Genomic DNA, 14,205 nt, shown 5'->3' with positions numbered 1-14,205 from the left:
ATCCGGACCTGGTTTTAACAGTACAAGTGCCGCCTATGTGGGAGCAGCTCGTCACAACACCCCACTAGGCGCCTGTTCTGTTCTTGAGCCCACCCAAGTGCTCAATTATACCCCTTTTTTTCTTTTAGGCTAAAAATTAACCCTACAATATCCGTGTGTGCATTTACATGTGGTAGGGAATATAGATGTAAGATATATAATATAGAATGTAAGCTCCACTGAGGCAGGGACTGATGTGAATATTCAAATATTCTCTGTAAAGCGCTGCGGAATATGTATGCGCTATATAAGAATCTGGTAATAAATAAATAATAAACAAATTTTAAATAATGACTTGGAGACTTATTGGCGATGAAAAGGGTCAGGTTTACTAATTACTAGCTGAAGTACCGGCGATGGTTTAAATGTTAAATGTTCAAGTATTAAATAATCAATGAGTTGGATTTAATTGTCCATTTCAAAAATAATTAGCAGCTTAGCAGCTCTTCCAACACACCCATGAGGTGGCTGCTCAATGTCGTTTTTGTTTTTGGGGTGTCGCCAGTAGCCCTAATCCCCAGCTTGTTCACGTCAATTCCCTCCAGTTTCAAAACAGGAAATTTAAATAGAGAAAAACACTGTAAACGTGTAACAACAATTGTTGGAACTGGAGGGATCAGTGACAAGTCTTAGTAATAATTAGAAAAATACAAAAACGGTAAATTGAAAAAAACACTGTAAAAGTGTAAAAACTTTTGAACTTTAAAACAGGAACTTACCGCTTTAGACCATGATCTTATGTTTGGTTGTTCTGCTTTGCTGGGGAACCGTCAGTAAAGGTGGGAGAAATGAGCCGGGTTCAAGAGTCTCGTGCGGCACACAGGGCAGATGTTGTTTACCTGCAGCCATTCTGTCAGACAGGGAACATGAAAGGTGTGGTGACAGTGCGATACAGCCATTTCTGTACCTACCCCAATGTCAGAGATGCAGATGGAGCAGTACTCTGGTTCCTCTCCGTCTGCAATGGTGCGCCTGGAGTAGGTGGGGAGATGGGACAGGACGAGCCGCATGATGCTGTCCAGCAGGAGGTGATCTACTCTCTCTGCAACTGCCTGATGGTCTCTTCCTCTTCGTCCAGTTCTTCCTCTTCCCGATGTTGGTCCAGATCTTCTTGCTGACTGACTCCCACGGGTTGGTCTGCGGCGTCCTGACCTCAGCCATGGCTCTCTGGTGTTCTGGCTGGGTCCATCTAAAATGATATTTCATATATTGCAGATATAACAAATAGCCATATGTGACATGTAAAGATCAGATATTGCTGGTGTACAATAAGACTTCCAGCAGTAACATGATTTATATATTATATTACTATACAACTGAAAAACAGAGCTGTAACAGTATGAGTGTATGGATGCAGGCCCCAATGCTTAGCGGTTCCTGATCTGTAACTGACAGCATGGGAGGTGCCAACCAGTAACACAGGGACACTGGCCAAACACCACTGCTATAATCCCTCCCACTACAAAGGCCAACTGCTAGAGAAGAGACATTGGTCTAAGATTTAATTTACTAAACATTTACTGACCTTCATTTCCAATCAGCTGGGATAACTCTCGACGGCTCATTGTAATTTGTAACCGGAGGCAGAAGGTGATCAAGTTAAAAAACAAAAAAAAGGGGGAAAAAAAGAGAAAGAAAAAGCACAGATGTAATTGTGCGTTGATCTCCACTCACTGATAACTCACTCGGAGAATCACTGGCAGCGATTAATAGCCTGCAAATTGATCTCACCTGAGACGCCTTTTCTCCTGTGTCCACATCAGCTGCTGCCCAGGAAATGCCAGTGATATTGCTGTGCACTGAGGATTGCAATGTGGCATGCGGGCGGCAGTTGGTGGTGGCAGTTGGTTATGGCCATGCAGCACTCACATGTACAGTATACCCCACATCATCCTCTGCTGCCAGCAATACACTGGACAGAGCCACATTGTAGCAAGGGGTCCACGTACATCCCAATGTTTAGTTAAAATGTCTCTTACATTACTACTTTCTTATATAAGAGAAATGTTAACTAAACATTGGGATGTACTAACTGTCCACCCCCTGCTACTAACTTTTCTTCCTCCCAAGCCTCAATACAGTAAGTGTTTAGGTGAGCTGCCATTCTGAAATCTGTCATCACCTTAAGTCAACTGTTAAAATAAATTGGTAACAAACAGCGAAGGTGTTTTCCAATGCAACAAGTGCAAAACGTGCCAATATGTAGATGAAGATTATAGCACAGATTTTGGGACATAAAAAATCATGGGTTATTAAAAGCTGCATGACGTCTCACTACACACCTGATCTATATACTGTAAATGTGGAAAAAGATATATCGGAAAGACCAAGCGTCAACTTTCTGCAGCTTTCAGTCAGAAAAGTAAGTCACTACTTACCTGTCAGATGGCTGCTGATCACTGAATTGGGGGCAGACGCTGACGTCATGTGACATCACCTGCATCCCATGGGAATGTCAGTTCATGGGGCCGCTGGGTGTTTCTTATTACCATGCAATTACTATATATCCTCTAGTTTCTGAGACCTAGGAGTCTCTCTGTGCATGTATAGGGACTAGTTAGTGCATACTTGCCTACTTTTGAAAAGCAAAATGAGGGAGATTTTAGATGCTAGCAAAATGCACCGAGAGCAGCATCGCGCACCATTGAAGGGGTGTGTCATGTTTCAAAGGGCGTGTCTAGTGACACATATGGACGTATCTATGCTGTTAATAGGATATTTATCATGGTGCTGTGCCTATTCAACTGTGGCCTCATTCTGTCTCCCCCATGACGGGTCTCGGTTAATGTATCTTTTCCTATTTGGAGACCTAAATCAGCCACTTGAGTGCTACTCCCTCGTAGAGGGACTGCCATCAGGCACCTCTTTATTACAAATGTGTGGTGCCACCCTCACTGATGAATCCCTACCACCTATAGAAAGCAGCCATTCAGACCCCTCGGCACTTAAATATATCAGTGCTCGAAGTGATAATTTTAAAGTGGGGGTATGGAGAAAAATAGAGGATTTCGTTTTGTGCTCGCCGAAGGCCACTGGAAAAGATGTCTTTAAGGGCCTTATTTTGGTTCATTCTTTCTGACAAAATCCTTCTTAGATGGACAAAACCATGTGCACTGCAGGGGGGCAGATGTAACATGTGCAGAGAGAATTAGATTTGGGTGAGTAATTTTGTTTCTGTGCAGGGAAAATACTGACTGCTTTATTTTTACACTGCAATATAGATCTCACTTTGAAGTAAAACCCCACCCAAATCTAATTCTCTCTGCACATGTTACATCTGCCCCACCTGCAGTGCACATGGTTTTGCCCATCTAAGAAGGATTTTGTCAGAAAGAATGAACCAAAATAAGGCCCTAAGTGAAGTGTACCACACAACATACCACTTTATACCACACCAGAGTAGTAGGACTCCTTATTCTATCTAGTACTAGTGCCCTTACACATTGTGCCACACAGTATGAGCCAAAATTCAAGGACAAAGGGACAGGGAGAGTGGGAACACAGAGAAATTGACAGCAGGGACACAGAGATAGCCACATATGTACTGTATATTGGGCATCATGGTATGTGGCATATGTATAATGGGCATCACGGTGTGCGGCATATGTATAATGGGCATCACGGTGTATGGCATATGTATAATGGGCATCACGGTGTACAGCATATGAGATCCAGAGGTCCGGCACAGCCACTATAAAGATTGCCACACTGGGTGCCCGCTCAGTGGTAGACGTACAGTAGATAAAGCAGGGAGCAACACACCAGCGATTTCTTATGCAGGAAGAAAACTTTATTTGCAACATTTCAATGCCTCTGCGGCATCGTCGTCACTGTATATGCTCCTTGTATCCGGCGGCACTCAGGGACTGAACAACTTGTATTACCATTAATACCAAGTAAAATGTTCACTTGGTAATACAAGTTCTTCAGTCCCTGAGTGCCGTCGGATACAAGGAGCATATATATATATACACACACACACACGCACATCTATCCCCAAGACTGGTGCTAATCACAGAGAAACATAAGTTTAATGAGACAGTAACAGTGACTATTGATGCTGTTACTTTGCTAAGAATAACACTGACCCTGGTCTTCCTCCCATATACATTCAGTACATACACATTTAAACATCTGCACTCACCCACCTCTGCTGCTGACTGTTCCTGGCTGCTGGGGAGTACCACCTGCTGCTGGAGTTCTACACCTTGGCTCCCATAGCTGCCAGCTGACCCCCTCCTGCACTGCAACACGGCGGAAGAATGCCTTTCTCCCCCGGTGGTGCAGAGTGGCTGCTGCCACTGCCAGGTCCCGCCGCTGCGCAGCAGGACATGAAACAACCTGCCTCTGCGTGCGCCACTTATCCGGGCAGAAGAAGAGAGAAGACCCTGCCGGGTGCGCTGCAGCACCAGCGGCGGGAGAACACAAGACTTCAAAAAAGGAAAGCCCATAGTGAATGGGCAGCCACTGATTGGCTGAGACCTCTCTCAGCCAATCGCGGATTGGCTGAGACCTCTCTCAGTCAATCGCGGATTGATTGAGAGAGGTCTTAGCCAATGAATGGCTTTCCATTCATTTGTATGGACTTTTTTTTTTTCAAGTCCTGTTCTCCCTCCGCTGACGCTGCGCGCTGTATAGCAGGGAATCTCGTTTTTTGGGTAAAGGGGCCAAAAAAACGGGAGAAACCAAGGGATTTGCGGGGGGCCGGGAGAATGATTGACAAAGCGGGAGACTCCCGCTAAATGCGGGAGGGTAGGCAAGTATGAGTTAGTGTTAGCGAGTGGATCACTGAAGAACAGATGGATAACTAATATTTTGCTGCTGTGACCTGTGACCTCATCTTAAACAGCCCAAAAAGGCAATATTAATGTACATCAACAGGGAAAAGCAGGGCTGACCCGTTTTAAGTATAAAAGAGCACTGACCTGGGAATAATGTGGTTGAAGTGCAGTGTAAATGGTATCTGAAGCAGGGTCTGACCTGGAAAATTCCTGTGGTCAAAATACAGGGTTCGACCCGGGATTCTAGTGTAAAAGTGGTATTAGAGGAGTCTGGGTCTGCTGCCCACTTGTGAAAGGGTGGAATCTATAACACTGATCGCTCCTCCCCAAATGCTGACTTTTTCATTGTGGTGAGCCATATTTTTTTTTTTTGCAAAATTTTTTCCCTAAAGGGGCTTTGCCATACTTGCCGACTTTTGTTTTCTCCTCTACGGGAGATGCCAGGGGGCGGGGCAGGGCAGGCGTCATCAAGTCCCGCCTACATAGCAGTCAAACAACGCAATTCACTGCATTTTAGCCCCGCTGCGGACCCGTGAAAACCGGTAATTTTGTGCAGCATGGAAGGGGGTGCGGGGGCTGCCTGGCCAATGCGGGAGGATTGCCCACCTTCCCAGGGGGCCAGGAGGGGGGCATGATTTTTGGGAGCCTCCCAGCAATTCCGCGAGGGTAGGCAAGCCTGGGCTTGGCCAAACCTCCTATGACAACCGGCACGTCCCCCAAAAAATTATTGAGGCCACAGCCAGCTCTCTACAACACTGTAAATAGTCACAGCGGTGAAAGGAGATTACGGTAGCCATTGATTATCATTAGATTAGTTGGTGTAATGGCATCAGCTGACTGCTCATCTGCAAAACAAAATTCACCCATGGTTCAATAATCAACACTATGGGTGACATTTATTAGAGATCGATGTTGGGTTTTTAGCGATTTATATCGCAAAAACGGCCGTTTTTTCATTTTTTTCCCAAATCGACTACTTAATGGGTGGCGATTTGCGGCATAAATCGCACGGTACTTGTTTCCTAGCACGGCCACAATCGTAAGTAATCGTGTCCCTTAATTAAGGGACACGATTACCCCGATGGACCCGATTTCTTTTGAAATCAGGTCCATTTTGCCGGCTAGGAAACAAAAATCGGGGGCATCGCGTCGGTCGGGACCATTAACATTGGTCCCGACGCGACCGACGCGATGCCCCCGATATTTGCATTGACTTCAATGTTAAAAAAAATTTTAACATTGAAATCTTGTCGGGAACGGTAAAATATCGGGGGCATCGCGTCGGTCGGGACCATTAACATTGGTCCCGACGCGATGCGACGCGATGCACCCGATTTTTACATAGGATTCAATGTTAAAAAAAATTTTAACATTGAAATGGTGTAAAAATGTAAAAAAATGTGAAATGGGTCAATATGACCCATTTCACATTATAAATGTCCCCGTCGTCGCCCCACGATAGACGGCAACCCGAAGCGTGGCGAGCGCAGCGAGCCCGCGAGGGGCGGCGGTACGCGTCCTCCGACCTTTTCATGCCCTACTATCCACTAGGGCGTGGAGTGAGAATAGAATAGTGTGGCGAGCGCAGCGAGCCACCGAGCCCGAAGCGCGGCGAGCGCAGCGAGCCCCGCGAGGGGACGCGGATACCTTCACAGGTAAACGCGTCCCTTCGCGGGCTTCACAGGTGTCCGTAGCGACGCGGACACCTGTGAAGCCCGCGAAGGGACGCGATTACCTGTGAAGGTATCCACGTCCCCTCGCGGGGCTCGCTGCGCTCGCCACGCTTCGGGCTCGGTGGCTCGCTGCGCTCGCCACACTATTCTATTCTCACTCCACGCCCTAGTGGATAGTAGGGCATGAAAAGGTCGGAGGACGCGTACCGCCGCCCCTCGCGGGCTCGCTGCGCTCGCCACGCTTCGGGTTGCCGTCTATCGTGGGGCGCTGTGTACGCGCTTCAATTTGGGGGGGTTTGGAATTTTTTTCATTCAATCCAATGTAAAATTGGGTCCCAGGGACCCAATTTACATTGGATTTAATGAAAAAATCGGGTCAAAAATCGGTCGGTCGCGTCGATCGCATCGCATGCGACCAAATCGCATGCGATGCGATCGACCCGATTTTTTTCAGCACGACCACCCCGATCTTAATCGGTGTGGCCGTGCTAGGAAACAAGTACCAATCGCACTTTTTGCCGCTAATTCGCACTTTCTGAAGTGGCGATTTACAACATCGCATCCAGATGTTTTCCCATTGAAAAAGATACAAATCGCTAATTTAATGTCTGCCGCATTTGGAAATCGGCAGCAAAATGCGATTTCCCCCCCCCCCCAAAAAAACAGACCAAGTACAGGGTGGCGATTTGCTTAAAATCGCCAGCGTTTGAGCGTAGAAACGTTTAAATCTCTCAAAGGTGACCCACATAGCACTTACTAACTCCCCTACATATACCCCCACATGATTATGGACACCTGTGAGGGTGTTTGAGATAGAGATTTTGCAGAGTGGACTGGAGGTGCTAGTGTGTGAGCTGGGGCGTTTGGAGGAGCTACGCAGGAGGGATGATGCTGCTCACCAGATCCAGGTACCCCGACCACTCCGTGCTTCTCGTCGGTACCGTGCTAGGGTGTACCTGGACTCCCTCTCTGATCAACAGGTGGTGGACATGTTTAGGTTGAACCGACAGAACCTGTTGAACTTATATGAGCAGGTGAGAGATGATTTGGACCCTTGAGGGGGGGCCAACTATGCAGTATCTGGGCTGCAGAAATTAATGTGTGCCCTCCACTTGTTTGCCACAGGCTCCACTCAGTCTGTGAGCTCATGGGCCTTGGGGGGTCACAAGCCACTTTCTCTAAACATTTTTCTCAAGTGTTAAATGCATTAAAGAAGCTGTGGCGCACATATATCACATTCCCACGTTGTGAGTCCGAGTGGCAGGACCTGAAGGTGGCATTCTATCGGCTCTCAGCATTTCCAAATGTGCTGGGAGCTATAGACTGCACCCACATTGGGATTCGGGCCCTGCACGTGAGGGAGCATGTCTATGTGAATCGCAGGGGCAGACATTCCCTCAATGTGCAGGTGGTCTGCGATGCCAACCTCAGAATTCTCAGTGTGGTTGCAGGCTACCCCGGGAACTGCCATGATGCCTATATCCTGCGGCACTCAGCTCTCTGGGATCGTTTCCACAACCACACCATGCCAGAGGGCTGGCTACTTGGTAAGTCACTTACCACTGTTTACATGATGTTTGCTTACCTATGTTTTTCCCTTTAACATCCATGTGTGTAACCTTCTATTCAAGAGTAATTTCTGTTGTAATTGTTTAGACCAGCCCAAACAATATAGTATAGGCTGCTACTATTATGTGCAAATTACCCACATGATATGTGACCACACAAATCCCTTTACATGTTAGGTGACTCAGGATATGGGTGTCATTCGTGGCTCATGACACCTCTGCGGAACCCACAAAGCCCTGCACAGCACCGCTACAATGCTGCACATATTGCTACCCGCAATGTAGTGGAACGCACCTTTGGGGTGCTGAAAAGCCGATTTCGGTGTTTGGACAGGTCAGCAGGCACACTGCTATACCACCCTGCCAAAGTGGTTTTGGTTGTCCAGGCTTGCTGCATGCTGCATAACATAGCTTTGGGTCAACCAAATGATGTAGATGTGGCCCCTGCAGCAGTCGTGCAGGAAGCTCAAACTACTGATGTTGTAGTGCGAAGTACACGGAGGGGGGATGTGGTTCGTACACAGATGATCCTGCAGCATTTCACAGGTAATTTTTGTGTGTACAATGACTAGTAAAGGGGAACCTGTAACACACATACATTGGTAACATTATATTTTTCCCTGTCCATGTTAATTGCCCAGAAGCAGACCAACAATAATGGCCAACACCTGCAAGCTACCCCACCACAGCATACTTTATGCCTGGCAACATGATAACACCTATAACAATGTCAAGTAAGTACTGTAGTTTTCTGTGTGTAAAAATGTTGGCAAATACAAATTAACATAGGCTTAATGGATGGAGGTGACATGGATCATTGATCTGAGGTGGTTGAAATGTAGCAAAACAAGTGGCGCCAATTCCCAATGCTTATCCCCTTCAAATGTGACTATTTCCTTAAAATTCCATGACAAATAAGCACACACAACCCAAAGTCCCGTGGCTGCTAAAATGTCACTAGTTGACAACAAGGGTGGATTTAGGGGCCCAGCCGCCCCTAGGGACAACATTTTTAGCCGCCTCCCATTAGGTGTATGGTGTGATGACATCACACAAATTAGTCTGGACTGAACCGGAGGAATACAAGGGGGTGAGAGGTGCAGGGTAGTGTCGTGGGAGGCTGGCATCCTGTCCTCACCTTTGGGTCCTTGTCTATGCTGGTGCCACTGCTCTCCTGGCGACGGGGAGCTTCCAGTTGCTGCTGGTCTGCGACTCTGCGCAGAGGTGGGAGATGAGAAGCGGCTTTCCTGCTCAGAGCTGCTGCCAGCTAGAGGGTGGCTCAGCAGGGACAAGGAGAGAAGCCACAGCTTAATGGCAGGCCTCGGCGGGGATAGGAGCTGCAGCATCGTGAAAGGGTGAGGATAGGGGAGAGGAGAGTTAGCTTCCGAAGTTCCGGGTGGAGGTAGGACGGAGGCACCGGGCGGAGCTTCACATGCCAGAGGGAGGATGGAGCTGCTAGGCAGGGGGGACACGCCGGGTCCCCTGCTATTGCCAGCCGTGCTGGGTCTCTTGCTACTGCAGCCCCGCCAGTCCCCTCCGCCAGCAGCAGCGCTGGTTCCCTGCTAACAACGGCCGCATTGGGTACCCTCCTACCTCATCATTGCTGAGACGCTCTCACAGCCGCGCAAGGTCCCCTCCTCCCACAGCAGTGCCAGCAGTCATCCTCCGGCAGCAGCGCCTGGTTCCTTCCTCCAGCAGCAGCAGCACTTTGCCCACTGCTACCGCTTGCCGCGCAGGTTCACTTCACACTATTTTTTTTTTTTTAAATTGACAAAAAAAAAATCAAGCGGGTGACTGACAGCTGCCGCCCGTACTAGGTGCCGCCCCTAGGTCCGTGCCTCACGGGCCTAGTGACAAATCCGGCCCTGGTTGACAATACATAATAGAACAGTGTGGGTAATCATTTGTAAAGAATGACAACAAGTTAGCTGGATGCAAATAATTTTTACTTGCTGAAACATTTAGCCATAGGCCATACCATATAAAAAATTTTCATGAACATTCACTGCATGAGTGAAGGAAAAAAAGAAAGAACATGATACACATGTAAATGCAAAGAACATTATTCATTTTTGAATACAGGCCGGGTATTAGCACCCTTACCACTAGTGGCACCACCACCCCTAGTACGGACACTACGCCGTGGGGGAGTAGTGGGGGACCCACTCATGGGTGTGGAGGACACACTACTACTTTGGGTAGATGTGGTTTGGTGCTGACCTAACAAAGTAGTTGCACTGAGGCTGAGTTGCGTTTGTAGGGACATCAACGCAGTTGTTTGGCCATTAATAGCTTGGGTCTGTTCAACCATATTGGCATTTAGTGCTCTAAAATTAGTAGTTTGGCCCTGAATGGCTTGGCCAATTTCTGCTAAGCGTGTGTCTAATGTGGAGACAAGACAAATTTGTGTCCCTACATTAGCCCGCACACTTTGAGAAATTCGTCTCATTTGCAGAGCTATGTTACGCACATACCCCTTAACGGTTTCTAGTTGGGTGGTCTGCACCTCCATAAAAGCTAGTTGTTTCCCCTTGAAAAGATGGATGGATTGTGCCAACTCCTCCGCACTAGTGGGGGTGTTGGTGGCTGCACTGATTGGGGGCTGCTGCCTATGTGACTGCGTATATGGGGCCTCATTGACTGGGTGTGCTTGGTTTTGTGCAGGTTCCAACGATGGCACCGTCTCAAGGATGATTTCACTCATGTCGTCCATATTTTGCATGGGATCCGTAGGTTCAGGCATCGGTTGTGAAGGGCCTACAAATGAGAAAAGAGTGGTAAGTATGCTATGCAGATTGGTGTATGGTGGGTCATGTTACCTTAGTTGGAATAGTTAGGTGTTGCTCATGCATTATGCATTGGCACAGGCTACTGTGGTGGGGACAGCCATGTGTGAAATGTGCAATGTGTTTGTGTAACACTATGATATCTCACCTGCAGACTGGACAGTGTGAACAATCGGATGTGGCTGATGTTGCTCAACAGCAGGCTGGGACTCCAGAGATGGAGCTGTTTGAAAGAAGAAGACATTTTCCATAATGTTCATTTGCACCTAACTGTCACTTTTTCAAATATGCTGATAAAAACTTTAACAAAATCAAACTTTTTTACTCTGATATGATTACATAAGGAATGTGAAGACTTTGAACTGAAGTGGTTATTTCAGTATTATGACTGTGAACGATATTTTTAATCCACTTGCAAATAACAGGAAAGACCAGCAGATTACACATGTAACAGTGACTGTAAAGTGCATTTCCAACTACCCAGAGGATTGATATGGATTAACAATCAAGTACACTGCAGGCCTACAGTGATTAGGACAGCACACATTAATTGGATCTGTGGAACTACATAACCCAGCCAAATGCAGAGTCCAATATTTAGCAATGCAAGCAAGCAAAATGTGATTTTGCTGGGATATGTAGTTCCACACACAGCAATCTTTTGAACACATAAAGCATACCACCATAATAGCATGCGCACATGACATAGCAAAATGTGTAGTTGACATGTGTGGACACTTACCAGTTGGCGGTGGAGTGGGGGGCCTGTCTGTGTCGGCAATGTGGATGCCGGGAAGCACCTCCGGTGGGATGATTCGGCGTAGCAGCCTCTCAAAAGCGGACTTCCTGCCTAGGGCCACCTCCTGTGCGACAGGCCTCTTTCTTCTCCAGGGCAAGCTTGGCTTTGAGGATGCGCTTGATGTCATTATATCGCTTTTTGACGTTGCGCACACTCCTCTTGTGTGTGCTGACTGCATTTACCGCGGAGGTGATATTGTCCCACATCCCCTTCTTTCTTGCCACACTTGTGCAGTGATGGTGAGGACCAAGTAGGCGGTCATACAGGGGCAAGAGTGTACGCACCAGGGCCATATTCTTCTCATAAGAGAACCTGACTTTCCTCCCACTAGCTGTACGAGCTGCATCATCCTCCTCCTCCACATTTTCAGCCTCACCCTCTTCCTCCTCCTCCTGTCCTGCTTCTTCCCCCAGCACCTCCAAGTCTGCTTCATCTGCCTCCTGCACAGGCCAGTCCACCTCTGAGAAATCCCCCTCTTGCAGCTCCTCCTCTTTGTGCCTGGCACTCTGTTCCTCCTGTGAGGACACCTGGCTTGTGCCTGCTTCCTCCTCATCCTCCATAGCCACCTGCTCAGCTTCCACCATGTGGCCTCTCCCTGGCGCAGCTCTTGCTGGGAGCATGCTGGCTCTCCCAGTCCTGCCTCTGGCAGTGCTGCCTCTCACTCCCTTACCTCTCCCAGTGGTTGGGGTATTTGGGCCCAAGCTAGCTGTCCCTCTGCCTCCTCTGCACCTTATGACTGCTCTTCTCCTCTCCATCTCAAACGCCTTACTCCCTTTCAAAGGGTAAAATGGTGTCTGCGCCCCTTTATATAGGGGGTGTGATGCGTATTGCAAGGGACTAAGGTGGGCCAATAGGTTAGCATGTTGTATGGGCAGACCAGATGTATTGGTGTAAATCGCATTCCGGTTGGCCGCAAATACGCACATGACCTAACCCGGAAATCGCACTTTTATGGCGTATTACATCGACTCAATTCGCACCTTATCGCCGTCTATCGCCATCTATTGCACTTTTCAGGCGGCTTTGCGCCAGCCATTTAATACGCGATTTCTGGAAAAAAATGTGATTTCAAAAAATGGCGATACACGGCGATTTGATTTTAAATCGCATTTTCTGAAAAACGGTCAACACAATAAATCTCGCCCTATATTCTTAAGCCAGGTGCACTCATTACTGACTGACACATTTTAAAAGATCCACAGGTGGAACTAATTATTTCACTTATTCTGTGAAGAGACCTGCAAAACAGGCACTGTGTTGGTTCCCGAGGACCTACTTTGAGAACCTGTGCCTTAAGCGAACAGATGGAAAAGTTGCCTATACCTACCCATTAGAGTTTAGATATCATTTATCAAGTACATTCTATAAAATGATAGAAGCTCATTGGAAGCTATAAGCATCTTTGAAGGCTTTATACATTAACCATACCTCCCTACTGGTTTTTGGGGATGTTCCTGCATCCCACCCGGCGCCGACATTGTCCAGCGGTGGGGGGGGGAGCGGGCAGTTGGGAGGCCCTCTCTCATCTGGTGAATCTATTCTCGCAGCAGAGAGGCTGGGGGCTGGCCAGCAGCTTACAGCGCCGCTGGTCAGGCCTCCACAGCGGCGAAAACAGACATGGGCCCTTATTCTGGTTGGTGCGGTCAGAGCCGCACACGGGGCTCCGACCGCACAAACCAAGGGCCGCCCACCCGACGGATCGCCACGGCCGTCCGTACACGGACGGCTGGCGATCCGCACAAAAATGGTGGAGGCTACGCCTCCACCATGGTGGGAGCTGCCCCCTGCCTTCGATGGTCGACGACCATCGAAGGCAGGCCCGCACGCCGCGGCAGCTCCCGCAAGCTCAGACCACACGGACAATCGTCCGTGTGGGAGCTTGAAAGGGGGCTGAAAGCTGACATCCGGCGACGTCAGCTTTCCGCCCCCATGTCATGGTAATGAGGGCGTCATGCCCTCATTACCATGCACACGCCCCGCGTTTGCATGGGAACGCCCATGAAACGCGGGGCGTACACATAGGGTAATGAGGGGCTGAAGCCCCTCACGCCCCTATACGCCCCCTTTGCGGCGGACGAAATCCGTCTGCGGTGAAGGGGGCTGCACATGCGCAGAATGACCTCTGCGCATGTGCAGAACAAAAACATCGGCGGTACGGCCGCACGCGGGCCGTACCGTCCGATTTAGAATAAGGGCCATGGCCATGCGGGGATGATGTAATTTGCAGGCCATGCCCCCTTGTCAAGAAGCCACACTCCTAATTTTGGGCACACGCAGCTGCCCCATTTTCCTCATCCAAAAAGTTGGGAGGTATGCATTACGAATATTACTTTGCTTAGCAAAAAATAACCTTGACACCTCTATAATAATACCAAACAGCTGTTACAGCGACTCTTCCATTTATTTATTTTATTTTTTTATTATTTATAAAAGAATATTTACTAAAGAAGACTTTTTTAAGTGGGAAAACTTTACATCATTTCCAGGGTTATGGTCAACAATGCCTAGGTTGGCACCTAAAACTGGTCAACATATGGGGTTACCACCTTTTGGTTGAGA

At 48.1% G+C, this 14,205-nt stretch overlaps 1 long non-coding RNA gene across 2 annotated transcripts; it reads left to right on the top strand.

Annotated features, from left to right (window-relative positions):
* Positions 1-8,576: 8,576 nt before the first annotated feature.
* LOC146036554 (uncharacterized) lies at positions 8,577-11,276 on the top strand. Of its 2 annotated transcripts, none has more exons than XR_014460846.1 (3): positions 8,577-8,795; positions 10,726-10,838; positions 11,002-11,276. It is a non-coding gene; the product is annotated as an uncharacterized LOC146036554 (long non-coding RNA). The 2 variants fall into 2 exon arrangements; XR_014460845.1 differs by having other exon boundaries at positions 10,726-10,842.
* The last annotated feature ends 2,929 nt before the right edge of the window (positions 11,277-14,205 follow it).

Source organism: Crinia signifera, chromosome 9 (genome assembly GCF_055691185.1).
Source record: "Crinia signifera chromosome 9, ASM5569118v1, whole genome shotgun sequence".
Lineage (NCBI taxonomy): Eukaryota > Metazoa > Chordata > Amphibia > Anura > Myobatrachidae > Crinia > Crinia signifera.
Note: the sequence above shows the minus strand (reverse complement) of the source record. Positions and strands in the feature narration are given on the sequence as shown.